This window comes from Sus scrofa, chromosome 9, assembly GCF_054392235.1.
Source record: "Sus scrofa isolate SSC_HxYL_T2T_F1_AM1 chromosome 9, Sscrofa_HxYL_maternal_Yorkshire_Landrace_v2.0, whole genome shotgun sequence".
In the NCBI taxonomy this organism is placed as follows: domain Eukaryota; kingdom Metazoa; phylum Chordata; class Mammalia; order Artiodactyla; family Suidae; genus Sus; species Sus scrofa.
The window spans coordinates 75976215-75994777 of NC_139391.1; the positions used below are offsets into that span (position 1 = coordinate 75976215).

General features: G+C 42.9%; 2 protein-coding genes across 22 annotated transcripts in view; one reads left to right on the top strand and one right to left on the bottom strand.

The window, feature by feature from the left end:
* CDK14 (cyclin dependent kinase 14) overlaps positions 1 to 4083 on the top strand; it is a 631911-nt gene extending 627828 nt beyond the window's left edge. For all 9 annotated transcript variants that reach the window (XM_021102363.2, XM_084976986.1, XM_084976983.1 and 6 more), the window contains one exon: positions 652 to 4083. The gene's annotated coding sequence lies outside the window, so the exon portion shown is untranslated. The remainder of the gene's footprint in view (positions 1 to 651) is intronic.
* The window catches only part of LOC146399988 (uncharacterized), a 460667-nt gene that overhangs the window by 46799 nt on the left and 395305 nt on the right, over positions 1 to 18563 (bottom strand). The gene's annotated exons all lie outside the window — the stretch shown is intronic.

An 18563-nucleotide genomic window follows, 5' to 3' on the forward strand; every position in this document is an offset into this window, starting at 1 on the left:
AAATGTGGAGAGAAGCAGCGTGAACATTCCTTTTTCTTCATGTGAAAGTAGTTACTGAGTTTAAGCAGGCATCATTGGAAACGCACAGTTGTACCAGGATGTGGGGAAGAGGCTGGCAGTTCAGGTCATGCTGGCCAGTTTTCATTGTGCTGAAACTAGGTCTGGTAATAGAAACTGAGGAATTATATGCAGCTGGATTTTTTTTAAAAGGCATGTATGTGATCCATTTTTCTATTTCATGTTCATAAAAATGAACACGATGATATGTCCTTTTTAATGGTCTATATGATGCCACAGGCACTTAATTAAGACCAGTATTAGTATTAATGATTTGGGGAAGGAAATTTGCTAAAGTTCTTTTTCTCTAAATAATCCAAGAAGAGGTTAGTACTTTTAAATTCATGGAGTTAAATTATTTTAAGGGAAGAAAATGCAGTCAGAAGCTTTGTTTATCATAGTCTAAGAACTGTTTTGGTTAAGGAGACTGCTCTGCTTCCGACGTGTGTGCTTAGGAGTAGCTGTGGAAAAAACGGATAGGCTCACTTTGGCCTGACCAATTTTGATGTCTCATATAATTTAGGAAAAATGAATGATGTAAGGTTTTTTGCTTTTTTAAAAACATATAACAATTTTCTCTTTTCCTCCTTCTAGGATTAAGTTGTCATCATTCTGGGAAGGAAAAAAAAAAAAACATTAATGAAGTGGCCAATAATAAGAAGGGAATCATGGATCAATTTCCTTTCACTCCCTGTGGTGGATTTCACTTACAAGAAAATTGAAGCTGGCAAGACCCTGTTTTCTCTGCAATTTATTTAAAACCTTGCACGCATTTGGATACCTTGTGATTTCCAAGAACTATGTGAAGATTAAGTTTTGCTTACTGATACATGGCATGTATTCTTTTCAGTCTTTTGTGTTTGATTTTGTTTGATTTCCCTCTGCACCGCAGTGTCTCTGTAAAGGTTTTTATGCTTTCACCAGCCATGTCTTAAGTACATTAAGACAACACATTCGGTGTTCACACTTCTTCAGTAACGTCTGTACTTGAAAGCCACATAGTGGCATAAAACAATGTGTGTTTTCTTTGAGAGCAGTGCACATTTTGCAACCACTGGGAAGGAAAATTATAGCTAAAGCAAACCCATGTTCTCTGACTTGACAACTTGGTCCCTGGCCACGGGGCCCCACTTATCTTTTTACCTTCTGAGGACATTTGCACATGTTTTGTTTTTTTTTTCCTTGGAAATAACTGCACATTTATATATAGGATATCGGAATCTGCTTAGCATTTTCAAGCCACCTAGCGTGATGGTTCTCCAAGCAGGTTGGAAGTGAAGAAACAAATAATCAAGCATTAAAAATAAAGACAGGGATAAATCGCTTACTTTTGAATCTCTGGAAACTGAGGTAACTTTTTACATGTTTTCTGGGTCTTGTCAACATCTTGTTTTTTCCATCTACTTTGTTATGCTTTGTGAGTATTTTCTAAATGGAGAAAAGCGTGTGGAACAGAATGTTTAAAGCATGGGTGCAAAAGAATTGTATCTGCTAGATGAGCCCTGAATGCTTTCTTTACTAGTTACCATTTAAAAAGAAAATTACGAAGTTTATCCAGAGTTTAAAATTTGCTCATTCACACAGCAGCACCTCTGAACTACATTTTTTAAACACATTCCAAGCTGACTGGAAGCCTTCATTGGGTACCCTAACTGTAAGCAGTCTCCTGGAATAACTGTTCAGATGCTGGTTTTAGAAACAAGGCAGGAGTCTTGCTTTAAAGATGGAAAAGAGAAAAAAAGAAAGGCCCGGCTTCCCTTGTTGAAGAAGTTGAGAGACCTTGGAGGATGCAGGAGAGTATGTGACATGGATGGGAAGGTGGATTGGGCGTGCGTGCTTTGATCTGGAGGGAGCACTGCCTGGCACAGGACTCAGCTTCCAGTTCTCGCTGCAGGAACCCCTAAATCATAATGAGGCCAAGGGGGCAGCTAGGAAACTTCATCTCAAGCATGAAACCTAGCTCCTCGGGACACCAATTCCTATGGAAATACCTTCATGTACCTTGTTTTACATTTTCTATTAGGAGGAAAGACTGAGAGCTTGAAACGCGTCGCACTTTTTAGGATCAAGAGTAGGAATTATGAGCCAGTTTGACAAAGACTTTCCCTGAGAGTCAAGTGAAGGAAAAGTTTTTCTATAGTAAAACCAGTCTACCTGGGAAATTGAACCTAGACTTTCTGAACTTTAAAACGGTACTCTCCCTAGATCAGGGTGTGAGTATAGATGTCCAGGTCACAATCCATCTTGTCTGAAGTCACATTCATTGTAAGCTTCTAAGTGCTAAGCGAGGAATTGTTAACATTGATTTTAAAGAGTGGGAACGTTACCCCAGGCCAGAATGTTTACTATTTGCTACTTGGAAATCTCTCCCATTCTTCTTTCATACATTCCACCCCTTTGGAAGTCTTTAGAGGTATTTTGATTTAACACGTATCTACATTAGGATTTCTTAAAATAAATGTGGAAAGAAAATTTTACATGCAATCAAAAATGGCCTTTCTGGTGGTGATTTGTTTTGAATTATTCATTTGGGCGAGAGGCATAACTTTTGCCCTTTATTCAGTTTAAACCAAGGGCAACTGCTGATTAGGCCTTGCTCTGTCACAGGCTTCCTAACTTGAAAATTTGAAATATTTAATGTTCAAAGACTTCAATTAGAAATGTTGGAGTTTTTTAGAGATATGTGCCCTGTCACTGTCAGCTTCTCCTGGGAAAAGAAATGTAATCCTTCTCGGTGTGGAGAAATCTGATTTATTACAGAGACATGCGTCTCAGAAGGGTCTCATTTAGGAGGTTTTTAGTTCCCCATGCTTTCTGTTGGTATGGGACATCCAAATCTGCTTTGTTTCTCTTTCTCCTTTTCTCTCCCATTTGTAACCACCTTCTCCTTTTCCTTCCCCTCTCTTCTTGCCGAGGACTTACCATGAAAATAATCACAGACTGTGTTCATTGGCAGATTTATTATTCTACTGAGAAAGCACTGGAATGTTTTGTGAGATTATTTTTGTATGAAGGAGTAGCTTGAATTCAAATAGCTAGAATAGTTAGAACACATTAGCCTGGTGACTGTCAGTGTGACATCACTGTACACACAGTAAAAGGAAACTGGGGACATTTCCATTTTCCTAATAGAACAGCTTGGTTGATTTAAAAATACAAGATACATAGGACATGGGGGGAAAAAAAAGTTCGTAGTGCTGATTAAAAAAAAAAAAAAAAAAAACCCAAGGGGCATAAGGCAGGGGTGGCTGTCCATCTACAGACACAAGGATGAGAAGCTATTTCTACCTCCCAGAAGTGACAAGAAGTTTCCAGAGGAGCAGCCAGACTTGAGAAAGGAAGGTCCTTTGGTATCCTTTCCTCAGTGTGTACACAATAGCTGGTATAATCAGTACCCTAGGTAATTCGTCTATACAAGATAGTCATCTGTGAATATGACTGGTTTTGTAATCTTTGTTATATAAAAGGATGTTTAGTCTGTACATACTGGGGGAGATTATAGCCTGCCCCTATACATAGGAATATGCTGCATAATTGCATATTAATTCCATCTCCCTTACCAGCTTACATGGCAGAGGAAACCATATACGTTATTGCCTTGCAATATTCTCATACGCCAAACACCAAACCAAACACAAATCAAATATAAGTAATCTCCTATTCTCATTCCCTTCCCACAGCAGCATACTTTAGAGGCACATACAAAATCTGCATTCTCTAGTTGGGACTGGATTTGTAAACTTTTTTCTTTTTTTTTTTTTTTTGTTTTTTTTTTGTTTTTTTTTTTTTTGTATAATACACTGAGATGTATACTTTCTAACACGGGGTTGGTACCTAAGAAATGTGCTAGCATCATTCAGAAAGCTATTATACTTAAAAATGACACATAGTAAGGAGAATGGAATAATGTCGCATATTTGTTACCAATTGTAATTTGTCTGTACATGGAAGACGTAATGGTTTGTCAGCTGTCACTGTTGTTTTCTTGTAACATGATATGGAATAAAGTATAGCAGAATCTCTGCACATTTTCTTGGCACATCTTCCTGGTGGGTACCCAGTAACTCCATATGGTCTGTCAGAGAAACATCGTCTTAAAAACTCTTAGGCACAACCAACCAATCTTCAAGAGTGCAACGAGAGAGACGGAACACACAATGCTTTTGGATGTGGGAAGTCATGAGTTAGCTGGACTGTTCCAGGAGTCTGTTAAACCCTCCCTTTCCTTGATTCACTATGGCAAATGCAGGTAAAAGAGTAGAGGTTGCATAGAACCAAACTTGTGAGCACTAAGATCTTCATGATTCCCCAAGTGCTCCTTACTGACATTCATTCTATGTTCTGGGCATCTGGAGCTGATCTGGCTTTGTTTAATGACAATCTTATTTATCTTTTATTGCTTCTTTCTCTTTCTCTCTCTTTTTTGCACATATACTAGAATGAGGTGAGTAGATTACCCTCCACTAGATACAAATCAAAGCCTGAGAGTGCTGACATTCTGCCAGAAGCATTACTGTGCTCCAAGTTGAGCACACGTCCCTGGACATCACCTACCAGGCCCCTTCATCTGACCCAGCACTGCTGGGAGCCGCATTGGAATGGACAATCTCATCTCATCATTACCTCTTTCTTCTTGTCTGATCTGTCAGCTTCATAACCCCAAACAAACCCCCATGAAGTGATAAATTGATACCAAAGTTCATACCAGATAAACATTGTGTTTGGTGGTTTTTTGGTTTGGGGGGTGTTTTTTTATGGTTTTGGGGGGTTTTTTTTTGTTTGTTTTTTGGTCTTTTTAGGGCTGCACTCGTGGCATATGGAAGTTCCCAGGCTAGGGGTCCAATTGGAGCTGCAGCTGCCAGCCTATGCCACAGCCACAGCCACATAGAATCCAAGCTGCATCTGTGACCTACATCTCAGATCACGGCCACGCCGGATCCTTAACCCACAAGTGAGGCCAGGGATTGAACCCACATCCTCGTGAATACTAGTCGGGTTCATTACCAGTGAGCCACAACAGGATCTCCTATTTGATGGTTTTTAAGTGTTTCTCCTTGACAGTAAAAATCAAAATTCGCATCCCATGTTAAGAGGACATGGCTTTCCCTTGCACAGACCCTCACTCACCAGCAGCTACCTCAGCTTTCCTTCCCTGGCTCCTTTCCTATGACAGGTGGTTTCATAGCTCATAAGGTCTCACAAGCTAACATCCTCACAACCGAGCATAAGCCTCCTCAGTCAATGTGTATTGCCTCCCACGAAAGCTAGAGAGAGCCACAACCCCCCCACTGCCCCTGCTGTCTCCCCTAAAGCTGCAAGTCATCAATGTCGAAGGGACAGTGCTTCCTCCCAGTCCTGCCACCACCGGTGGCTTCTGAGACAGGAGATGGCATAGAGGCAGACCTTGTGGTAGCCAAGGTAGAGGTAACAGGCACCTTTCTTAGTTAAATAGGAGTCATAAATAAGGGACCCTGAAAACTGATTAGAACTACACAAGTGTCAAAAGAATAACTCATTCCTCGGAGCTGTTTCAAGGGGGCAGAATATATGCCATCATCCCACTCAACAGTGATGGTAGCACAAATGCCCATTGCTGAAGTCTCTCCCAGAGCCTTGGTGATGGGCTACCTGGGTGGATTTAATCCACAGGCTCTTAATACAAGAAAGGAGGTGGAGGTCTGGTGCCTACAAGAGGCCAAAGAAATAGCTTTCATTTACAGTTTTAAAGGTGGCAGTGGAGATGACAATCATCTCTCAGCTCCATAATTGCCTGGTGTTTCCTCCTTCTCCAGCAGGCGCGGTCCCAGCTCTGCCAGGTGGGAGGATGTGCTGAGTGCTCACCGAGGCAGGCAGTTAAAGAGTCAGGAGGGCGGCACTCCCAGAGTTGCTGGTGGCCCCCAGAGGAACGAGAAACCAGAGGGGAAGGTGTTGGAGCAACCCTGTGCCACTAGGTTAACACGTACAGTTGCTGAAGAATGGCGAGCATTGTATAGCTCTGCAATGAGGACCCCGCCGCGGCCCAGCAGCCTGCTGCTACCAGTGGGTGGTGGCGTTATGGGCATTAGCTTTGAGAAGCTTATACAGCAGAGGGGGCTCGGATAAAGGACATAAATCAGGAGAAAACTGACAAGATTAAAAAAAATCCAAGGCTTCGTATTTACTGTTCATCCCCCGTGCTCTCGGTGTGCTATATTGTCTGCGTTGAGTCATGCTGAGAGAGAGCCAGGCACAATAATAGCTCGGAGCAGCCTCGCAGCCCCGGAGCCAGCCTCTGCCAATGGTGCTGACTGTGCTGGTGGAGAATGGGATTCTGATAGAGCTGTCTTTTTTCTCCTTCCCTGCGAGACCACCAATAATTACGGAGGGCACGCGGCAAAGATGCGCTAAGGGTTCCCTGTTGGAGTGTATCCTGAGAAGTGACACAGCGGGGGTCCCAGCAAAAGTTTGTGCTACAACAGCCCAAGGTGTGCCTGCATGACAGATGCAGACAATGCTGGGATCATCTGGGGACATATGTCTGAAGCAGCAGTTCAAGGATTTAGAGAGGTTCAAGTGCAACTTAGCTTAGACATCAGACTACAGTGTGAAACAATGACTCTCTTCCCTCCATCTTCAACCAAATCAGATACCTGGATACCTGGTGGAATCTTAGAGCAAAGCAAGCACAAGTCTCAGGCCAACTTATTCTGCCAAACATTTGGAAAATCCTGGCCCTTGTATCCATTCCCCTTAGCCCAGTGGCTGGCAGCCCTGGCTCCCATTAGAATCATGGGGAGCTTTTGAAAACATCCCTACCCCAGACCAATTCATTCTAGAAATATTGAGGGTGGATCTCTGGCATTGGTCTGTTTGGGCGCTCAGTGGGTATTTCTATCACGCATCCCACATGAGAATTCATAGACTGCCCTTCCTCCTGTCTGTCTACTGCTCCTGGAACAGAATAGGTGAATTTTTTCAGACAGTCAATACACTCAACTTTCTGAGTTGTATGATCTCTGTCAAAACAACTCACTCTACTGTCAGAAGTGTGAAAGCAGCCATGCTCAATATATAAATGAATGAAATGGATGTGTTCCCATAAAACAGTTTATGGGGCACTGAAGTCTGAATGACATAATTTTCACATGTCATGAAATATTTTGCTTTTGATTTGTAAAAGCTATTATAAAAGTAAAACCCATTTGTAGCTCACAGCCTGTATAAAAACATGTAGCAGGCGGGATTTGCCGTGGAGGGGCTGTATAGTTTGCTTACCTTGGCTTAGAACATGCCCTAGTGATGGAGTAGGCCAGGGACGACCCCGACATTAACCAGGCCCAGGGTAGAGCCAAAAGGGAAGCCCTCATACCATATAACTAAATATTTCAAAATATAATTCCAACTGACAAAATGTTAAATAGATTCTATTCTCTTACCTGGGCAAATATGTCTTCATAATGACTTAGAAAGCCAAGGTTATACTTAGAGTTCTTGGACTACTCGAAGTTCACCAAAACTTGGTAGTGTGTAGCATGTGTATGTGTGAACACCCCAGCCCCTACATATACTCTGTCCATATCCTTGGCAAATAGCCCCTCTTTGGCCATCCCTTGGGCATAAGCTGCATACTCTCAGGAAAGACCCCATTTGCAGAGAGAATTCCAAGGTCCCAGACATCTGGAGTATGGGAATAGAAGTGAGGGAGGTAGGCTCCTGTTGGGCATGGTACCCTGGATGCCTCACTCACTCTGAAGGAGGGCTCTGCCTGCAGCAGATCAGAGCCAGGCCCTTTAAACATGGGAACAAAAACTGGACTCCCTCTTACCTAAGTCTAAGGGCACAGCTGGTGGATGATAAGATGCTTAGAATTAGCTCCCCTGACTTTTCATTTCATTGGCCCACGCTACTCCAATTCCATGGAAGCAGAGCTCACAATAGGAAGGACAAAACATTGTTTCAGCTCGTCCCTTGGAATTAAAGGATCTGCCTCTTGTCAGTCATGTGCTGGAACTAGCTGATACCAGTTCACCAGGTCCAAGTGTTGAATATTTAGGAATTTTGTGAGCCAGTTCTTAAATCATGGAAAATTTGAAATCAGATGGGAGTATTTACACCACAGAAATTGGCCAACTCTACATAGCAGGATTGGGATTTTTTTTTAGATTGTGGTTTGGTTTTTGAATTTTGTTTGCTGTTGTTGTTGTTTGAGAATCTGTTTTCCAGCACAGCATTGCCTCTTGACCTCTTTCTTGCCAGGATCATCTCACATCTCTCCACATACACATCCTGCACATGCACCATGCTGAACTTCCCAATGATCCCTGGATATTCCAGACCTCTACATGTCCCTATTCTTTTGTACACACTGTTCCCTCTCATTGGAAAGCCCTTTCCCATTTTTCAAGCAGGCAAGTTCCTGTTAATCCTTTTCATTCCTGTTCCAAAATTATCTCTGTTGCCAGATATCCCAGAACTCCCCTCAAAAGAGTTTCTCTTTCCTCCATGTCCCCACATCACTTTGAAAATAGTAGCAATACAGGTCTTTTTTCAGTCTCTATATCCTCCAGTCTGGAAATGATGACTGAAGCACAGTAGATATTTAAGAGTGTTTTTTAAAGATAAATCAGTTATTAAAGGATAGTACAGATTACACAAGTGAAATAAAATAACAGTTTACCATCCTAAGAAAGGGTTTAGAAGCCTGTAGACAATGTGAATATACTATATGTACACTATAAGCTAGGATGCAATTATATGCAGAGCTCTAAGGAAGAAAGAGAAACAATGGAGGAAAGATCTCTGCTTGTCCTCAAGGAGCTTGCTGAAGGGGTTCCTATATTTGGCTGACTCCCCAAATCACCTGATGAGCTTTCTGAACATTTCCCCTGAATCCCAGTTGCTGGGGTGGCAGCCCAGGTGTGTATATTTTAAAAAATCTTGTCAAGTGATTCCAGGAGTCATCCATGATGGTAATCCCTCTCTCCCAAGTCTCCCCTCCACATTTTCCTCTGCTTGCTTGGGCAGAGGATCTACTAGGTAGCTGGGGGTTAGGGTCCACCTTCTAAGCCCACACTGAAGAATAGATGGGAGGCGGCTGTTTGCAGGGAGTGGAAATGGAACTTAGATGTGTGTATCTACCAGATCCTGCAAGGCAGAGACGATCTGGTGATGGGGAAGGAAGGGGCTTCCATTTGCTGTCCTATCAGATAAAGGGTCACTGAAGTGGACATCGGAGTGGTATTTGGAGGTACTCCCAGAGTGAACTTGACCGGAAGGTCCAAAAGATATCAGACAAGCCAGGGTACAGGTTATTAGGGACTGGTCTTGAAACTTAGTATCAAATGAAGTCAAGACATAGAGTCCAAAGAAAGTAACAAACCAGGGAAGAGGAGAGAAAAAGCGAGGCACAGAATGGCCTGGACAGAGCCGGGAGATGTCGCCCAACACTGACCACCAGACTTGCATGGACTCCTATGATATCATCTGGCTGAAGAACTCCGGGGATTCCCATTCACACAGAATTAGATGTGACTCATATCCTCTTGCTCTGATTATCTATTGGTGTTTAACAGATCACCCCAAATTTTAGTGTCTTAACACATTTATCATCTCTCTTAACTCTATGGGTCAGGAGTTCAGGAGCAGTTCAGCTGGGTGATTCCAGCTTGAGGTTTCTCATGAGACTGCAGTCAAATGGTGGCTTAGCCAGGGTCATGTCTAAGGCTTATCACATCTGGAGCCAGAGCTGGGAAGACTCAAAGACCTGGGAGCCAAAACAGCGAGAGCAGAGCACCTCTTACTGAACGTGCTTTGATGGCTCATGTTAGGTACACATTTAATATGGTGGCTCGGGGTCAAGCGCACAAGCGCCAAGAGAACAAGAGAACCGGATAGAAGGTTTACGGCTTTTTGTGACCCAACATTCTATTTGTTCATATTGAGTCACAAAGGGCAGCCTATAATTAGACTCCACCTTTTGGTGGAAAGAATGCCAAAAAATTGTGGGTATGTTTTAAAACCACAACAGCCTGCCCTCTGACCATAAGTTATATATATTGATCCCACATGCAGAATACACTCAGCCCCTCCCTAGACCCCCAAATAGCTGACATTCAAGGTCTGGTATCCCAACATCCAAATTAGGTTCAGGTGCAGCAAACGAGGCTCTGTAGGGGCAGACACTCAATTACAGATTCCTAAGTACAGTTCTTGATTGGAAGATCTATGAACTGAAGTGACAAGTTATTAGCCCCCCTCCCCCTCATCCAACATACTTTGGTGGGATAGGCACAGGATAGCCCCTATAGACATTTCAGAGTCTGCAGCAATCAGGTAATCAGTCTCTAGCAATTCTGAAATCCAGCCAGGCGCTTGTTGCCAGTTCCTTGATTACAGCTCGGTATGGTTCCCTAGGAATGATTCTCTTGGCTCTTGGCTTCATTCTTTGGGCTCTAGTTGCCTTCCTCTGAATTATCCTTCCTGTTCTATAAAACAAACCAACTTTTTATAGCAAAGTAGTTTTCTCAGCCTGCTGCTTTCCCATAGAATCTGGGGAGCCCAAAAGCCTCTTTCCATTTTATGCCATCTCTGTCCCTTTCAGTCTGAGCTGGTCATGTTTTCATTAGTACAAGTCTCCTTAGTATTTTGTCCCTCATCACTCTTGTTAGGATTCACTCCATTAAATTACCACACATCCACAAACCTCACTGAGATAAGCTCTTCTCCACCTTAGACTCCCTCTAACACTATTGCAGAACTGTGCCCTTAATATTTTTATAAGCAAAAAGACAAAAAAAAAAGATTTTTATAAGCATTTCTGTTTAACAGAGACATCTACAAGGCATGCCTTTCATATGTAGAGGGACTTTTGATGGTATGAAAGAATCTATGTGGCACTACCTTAAATCTGGCCAAGGTCTTAACTAAGTGTTCTAGTGTCACACCATCGTCTTCATTTTTAGACAGAAATTACATATTTTATATACAGTACAGATAAACCTTTCCACAGAAAAGAAACTCATGGACTCGGAGAACAGACTTGTGGTTGCCAAGGTGGAAGGGAGGGAGTGGGATGGACTGGGAGTCTGGGATTAGCAGATGCATTTGGAATGGATAAGCAATGAGATCCTGCTGTATAGCACTGGGAACTATATCCAGTCACTTGTGATGGGACATGATGTGAGAGAAAAAGAATGTATATATATATGTGTGTGTGTGTTACTGGGTCACTTTGCTATACAGTAGAAAATTGACAGAGCACTGTAAACCAAATATAATAGTAAAAATAAAAATCATTTAAAAAAAGAAATTACATATTACAGTTTTAGCCTCATTTGCCCTTTGGAGAGGATGAGATTGAGGAATAGTTTTAATTTTTGAACCCCCCAAATCACGGCTCCTTGTGGCTAAAAAATCTTTAGTTCATTTCTCTCCTCGTATTTTCTACGAATCAGGGGCACCTTGAATACTCTACTTAGAAACCTTTACAATACCAGGAGCTCATTAGGTGCATTTTCTACTTTCCATGTTCCAAGACTTCCCATCACTTCATAACCAGGGTATCCTTTCCTCTGGCTTCCAACACACCTTCCTCACTTTCCTTTAATCCCTCACCAGCAGCCTCTTCAAAGCTCTTCAAATCTCCACCCTCTACCCAGGCCCTGAACCACTGCCACAAGTTTTAAGTTTTGTTATGGAAATGACGTGCTTCTAGGTACAAAGACATTTCTATATATCTATTGTTGCAAAATATATCAGCCCCAAATTGGTGGCCTAAAAACAGCCAATTCATTGTGTTCTCTTTCATGGTTTCTGTGGATCCAACGTTCTGGACCAGCTTGTTTGGGTGGTTCTGGTGCAAGATCTAGGAGGTTGCTGGGGTTGGAGCCAACTCAGTGGCATCTGTGTTCACCTATCTGGCTCAGGGCTGGAAATACCTGCAGGGCTGCAGAGTGGAACTGCTGGGTCTCTGTAGGCATCTTGTTTGTCTGCGTGGTCTCTCTCTGTGATTCCTCTGGCCTGATGGTTTCCATGCTCCAAAAGAAAATACCTCAAGAGAGAGAACCAGGCAGAAGCTGTATTGCCTATGATGAACTAGCCTTGAAAGCTCCTCAGAATCACTTCTGCTACCTACTCTTACTTAGAAGCCAGTCACTAAGACCAGTTAGCATTTAAAGGAAGGAGAATGAGACTCCACCTCTTGATGGGAGGGGTTTCTGATCAAATGCAGACTTGTGTTAAAACTACTGCACTTCTCCAGACGAAGAACACTTGACATGCTGTCCTTGAACGCATTTGCTTACTGATCTGGATGAGTTTGGTACAACAGGAGAAAAGCCAGGACTGTGATCTTCTCAGAATCCTGGGGGTTAGGTCTCAGTTTTCAAAATGATCTGCAATTGGATGTTACCCCTTCCCCCTCATAAGCACTCCAGACACCTTTGCCTATCCTATTGCTTTTGAAACTGGAGGTGATAACTGCCTGGAGTCTCATTTTCCTCCCAGGAAACCACGTGTTATACAGAGGAGTTTTACTCTGTCTCCATCATTAGTTTCCTGCTTCCCCAAGCCAGGCAGCACTGCCCCAAAGGAAAAAGATCCCTCCTCCTCAAGTAGCCAGCAAACAGCACTCCCTCTATCTCTAGTCTCTAAGACCTGCTAATGCATGGATTTGACTTAGCCTGAGTAAGTAGCTTTTTAGTACTAATTTTTTTTAAACCCTGCTGTGCCAAAGAATTAAATAAGCACTTGTCTCATTTTAAATGCTTTACAGGGGACTAAAATAACATCCTCTGGGACAGAATATCTAGTTTTCAACCCTACCTCATTCATGTCAATGAAATCTCTTTTCCACAAGGTTTTGATTCTGTGGCCATAGCTATAAGATAGTATGCAATCAGTTTTCCAAGTGCACAGAAATTCCAGGGGTGCAGAGATTTTTCTTTGCAGGCTGACAAATGAAAGTATCTATTTTGGGGCTGAAGGTGACACAAGGGAGTGATGTTCAACCCTCAGGGATGACTGGTGTCTTCGTTTGTATATTTAGACCGTGTCTTGCAATTCATGAAAATGCATTGCTTGTTCTTTTCCCCCTTAAGTTATTCTCTCTCTGCTCCCTACTCTCCCCAGGCTTTATTTATTTATTTTTAGAAATAACTGAGTCACATGTGATTCCTTCCTAAAGCTTCAGACTTATTTTTAACAACTTGCTCAAACACAAATCCTATTGTTCACATCCTTAGGGACAGTACGTTACTCCGGAGGAAAAAAAAAGGGAGAGATTTTGTGTACATTTTCTATGCAGTGAATAATTTATATTAAAATAAACTGTACAGAAAACATGGAAGATCTTTGAATAATCCAGAGATTACCATATTGGGACCAGAAGAGAAATGATTGAAATCCGCAAAGCTTCAGAGGGAGCTACAAGGGAGAGTTTTTATTCAAAGTATTTCAATGGTGTCCTTATGGTTGTTTTGAACATGAGGTTCTACAGTTCCAAGGGACTCCTCCACCTTGCTCACTTTCTCTTTCCCACGGTTAACAAGTGTTATTTGGACTCTAGAAATTTTTGATAGAGACTCAGCTAAGGTAAACCTCAGAGATCATTGATTTTGTCTAGCCTAGATGTAAGAGGAGAAAAAAAAAATACTCAGTGGGATGGCGGAAGGAGAAAAAGAAGCAGCAAGCTATGATGACAAAATATCATATTGGATCAGATCAAATTCCAGCTCTTAGTCTCTTAATTTTAATCACATCTTTTCTTCTTGGGTGTCAACAATATTGCTGCCAAAACCCTACAGCTATGGTAGACACAAACATTTAAATCTACTAGAGACAGATGGCAACATAAATCTCCATTGTTGCTCCCTTAGCGGGTTCCCTCACTGCTGCTCTCTGTGGTGAATGGGACATCAGAGGTGACTATGTCCCACAAGCGCTCTTTTTAGATTTACCTTGAGGAAGGGAAGATGCTTCATTGTTTTAGGGGGAGTTTTGTTGGCTGCAACTGTGGAAATTACAACAGCAACAGAACACTAATGCTGGAATGAAATTTACCAATTAGCAACTCCAGGACTTCCTTTCTGCTCAGCCTCCCAGGATAACAGATGTGGTTGTTACATCTGGCCACCTCAATCCCCCAAATTTTGCTCATGACCATGTGGACTGGCTGGGCTAACAGCCTTAATTATAGCATGGGAAAGCCCGAGGGTCAGGCCCTGTTTTTGATCAGAGAATCTTAAAAAACATACTTGAACCTATGATCATGTACTTAACCAGAATATGTCCTTGTGCTGAACTGTCTTTATTTTTTAAATGTCCTATTTTTCTGTTCTGTGACAACTTTCGGTTGATGATTGAGCTTCACTAAATACATTATAACATTACCACTTTTTTTAGATATAGCTAGAATTTAGTCTGTTCTGTTTAAAAACACTTTTGTGGTTGATTTTAAAAATCCAAATATGCCTAGCTTCTATAATTATTAATAAGCTTTTACTGTATTTGACATGTCAGGTGGGGTTACAGAGCTGTCATTACTCTGAATGGGCTTCCTGATATTTCCTGGTACCTGGGAGGTTGACATTTGTTTTGAGTACCAGTGGGAGCAAATATGGGCCACGTCTGTCTTAGGAGACAGAACAGAGGAAATAAGAGGCAGTCAATTCAAAAGCTGTACTGCAAACATTAAGAGCCAGAATAGAAATTCTTGACACTATTCCAGAAGCTATGTGGAAAAAACCGATTTAGATTCAGAAGAGATGAAGTTCCATAATCTTTGATTAAAACCCCTTCCTCCAACAACATAAATGTTAAAACAAACAACTTCTAACAGCCAAGTACCCCAGCTGAATCTAAACATATCCAAAGAAGGATTTTAAGCAGGGAACCTAGCACAAAGAGCCATCTGGCAGGCAGAATCCTTTGTGTAGAAAGATAGCAGAGGCTTTCTAGAGATTTGAACCAATTAAACTGAAACACCCATGTCTCACAGAATACCTAGAGTAGTTGATAATTTTCAGGGTTTACCCAGATCTCAACTTCACTGGACCCAACCATCAGTATTTCCACTGCCTCCGTTTCTACCCAAACAGCTTCAAGTACTCTTCCAGCCTCCCATGCATCCACCTCCAAACCCTCCTGTGTGATGTAGCCAAAATAACCTTCTGGAGCCCTCTTCTGTCACACACCCGCCGCTGGTTTCTCCCTCGTTCTGCGTCCAGTTCCAGCCAGGCATCCAGGCCCTTCCTAACAGCACCCACTTCCCCTCATCTTGCAGCCCAGCCTGGAATCCTTTGCTCCCACCAGTATGAGCCACTATCTTCCTGTTCTTGGTCTCTCTCAGATCTGGGCCTTGCCGGGTATTCTCAGGACATTTCACTAGAGCCTCGATAAATGCCCTATTATAACTGTTCTTCCCCGCATGACTCTAAGCTCTGCTTCCTCTTGCCAAGAGCCCTGGTTCTGGTACCTATGAGCCCATAGTGAAGATGGGTTGAGTGAAGGGGCGGATGAGTGGCTGTACTGCTCCTCTCCTTCCACCTAAAAGGCCAGTTTATCCCCAGCCATCCCGCAAGGCTGCCTCAGGAAGCCACCCCTGCCCCCTGAGCCTGCTTTGCTTCCCCAGGACCCCATATATAACCTTTCATTTATTTTATTTCGTCTACTTCTAGGTTATAAGTATTTACGTTACCTATGTACTTATACACTTGCTATTTCTGTAGATCAAAAGGACCAAATGTCAGCAATGTCGTATGGTTCAACCTAACAGAAAAGCAGGAGCCAAGGGCGGGTCCAAGTCAGACAGACCTAGGTTGAATGCTGGCTCTGCCACGTCACCTGCTGCGTGTCCATGGAGAAGCTCCTCAGCTTCTCCATGTCTCAGCTTCCTCACGTGTAAAGTGGAAATAATAATAGCATCTACACCACAGTGGTGTTAAGAGGATTAAATGAGGCACGACAAGCTAACCTGCAGAACCTAGGGCTGGCTCATAGGATAAACGGTAGCTACACTTAGTCAACAGATTAATATTCACGAAGAGTATGAATATTCAGAAGTGGTACTAGTGGTTGGAATTGTCTGAACAAAGATGGATAAGACAGAAGCAGGCTTGCTCTTGCGGAGCTCACAGCTACAACACAGCAGTGCATCTGATACAGATGAGGAAGGACCAGTGTTAAGATGCATCTTGTTCTCAACACTCATGCTAGGGTGGATACCATAGTTCAGTAGCTAGCATAAAAGGAATACTCAATAAATGTGTGTTGAGGAGTTCCCATTGTGGCTCAGCAGTAACAAACCCAACTAGTATCCATGAGGATATGGGTTCGATCCTTGGCTCGCTCAGTGGGTTAAGAATCCAGCATTGCCATGAGTTATGGTCTAGGTGGTGGTGTAGGTTGCAGACACAGCTCAGATCTAGCATTGCTGTGACTGTGGTGTAGGCTGGCAGTTGTAGCTCCAATTCGACTCCTAGCCTGGGAACTTCCACATGCTGCAGGTGCAGCCCTAAAAAGACAAAAGACAAAAAGAAAAAAATCTGTGTTGAGTGAATCAATGAACCAGTCACCTAATCAATGCATGAATGAACTGAAGCTCTGGCTCTAAGGCACATGAAACAAAAGCCTCTCAAGTCACTGTTCATAGCCAAAGCCGCCTAGAGTTCTTGCTTAGAACACTGAAGTTGCCCAGGGTTTTACTACAGACACTTATGGGCCAGAATTTATTTTTGATTAAAATGGCCAAAAGGGGTCACTCGACCAGATATCGGGCTATTTATTTTTTTAACTATCTTTTCACATATTTACGGCATCAAAAAATGGGATTTTGATCTTTGCTGCTTAGGTAAAATACAATCATGTATGCAAATAAACAGAGAAGAGAAAATGAGAGATGACTTTTCCCAGCTCACAATTCATTCACTCATTCATTTCATTGACCCACAAGCATCCTATATTCAGGGCACTGTGCATGTGGCAAGTGTTTGGGGCGGCCAGCCCCCAGTCACACTGTTCAATGGCCCTCTGCCTCAGGATCCTGTGTCTCTTCTAACTTGTTTCATTGCTCACATTTATTCATAAATGTAAACCACTCATTTATTTAAGAAACATGTGTCAAAAGCCCACACTCTATCTACCAGGCCCTGTGATGGGCCCTGAGGATTCCGTGATGAGCCCGTGCTGTCTCAGCCTCTGCTTCCATTAAACTTGGAGTCTAACATGGGGGAGGGCAGAGGGCATCAAACAGTCACATAAATATATAATCAAACTGCAATTACTGCAGCAAAGGAAAAAAAAGAGGGTATGTGAGAAGACACGGCAGGAGGCCTGACCTGAGGAATCAAGAAAACTTCCTTGAAGAAGTGACTTTTGAACTGAGTTCTGAGAGGAGACAGGAGTGGGAGAGCTGAGGCAGCCAGAAGCCCGTCGAGTGTGTGTGTGTTGGGGGTGGGGGCATAGAGATGAAGGGGAGAGCTGAACAGCATCAGGGAAGCTCAGTTCAGGTAACTGAGTTTTAAGAAGGTTAAGGAGGTTCTGTTCTGCTCCACTTCACGTTGTTTCACTGTTTACCATAAACTAGACTGTGGGCTCTTTGAGTTAATGAGGCTGCATAATACTAATTTTTACTCTCTGACCACACCCAGCAGAGGGCTTTGGATGCAGGTGATGTTCAATTAATGCTGACTGAAAATGTGAAAGAGATGCCAGTGATGGGACCTGGCTTGGGGAGGCTAATGATGATCTGGTTCAGTGGATACCTGTATCCCCAAACCAGGAGGTGTGTTTGCCGTGCCGGCCGTGCAGAAGAAAGAGGAAGGGGCCTGGCACTGTGGTTTGAACTTAAATGCTTTAGTTTATCTTACTTCTCTATGAGAGAAAGAATTCTTAGTGATTCCCCTGCTCGGATCCTCATTAGGAGACTTGCTAGTTGGCAACAATCTCATCAGCAAAACACGTTGATCATCATTCTGATGGTTGGAGGTGAGTGGGGCTGCAAAGTGGATTTTCTCCCCTACTTCTTCTACCTCTTCTCTCTCTCAGCAGGATCAGCAGCACAGGGGTTCATATTCTGCAGGCCTTGGCCACCCATAGGCCCATCTGAGGGACGATGGGTGTCCTCTTGGAGTTGTGACTTCCATGGGATTGATTTTTCTTATTTGGGGGTCTGATGCTCAGCTATGGTAAATGCTCTCATCCTCTGCTAGAGAAAGTGTTGCCTTTGTGGTCATTAAAGATACTACCTCCATCTTTACATACTAAGGGAAAGGCATTTTGGAATAGGGACAACAGATGGAGATATATTTCAGAGGCCCCTTTTCACACAACGATGACTTTCTCAAAATGGAACCAGATTTCAAGATTCTTTGTCCCCCTCCAGAGAGGCCCTTCTTCCCAGCGTGTGGATAGTACGTGAATATGATTATAGAAATGCAGCGGGAAGACATACTCCTGATCATGCTTTGAATCATTTGGCACTAGCAGTGATCTCACTTTTGAAGCCATTAGTAACCACGAGTGGTGGCTAA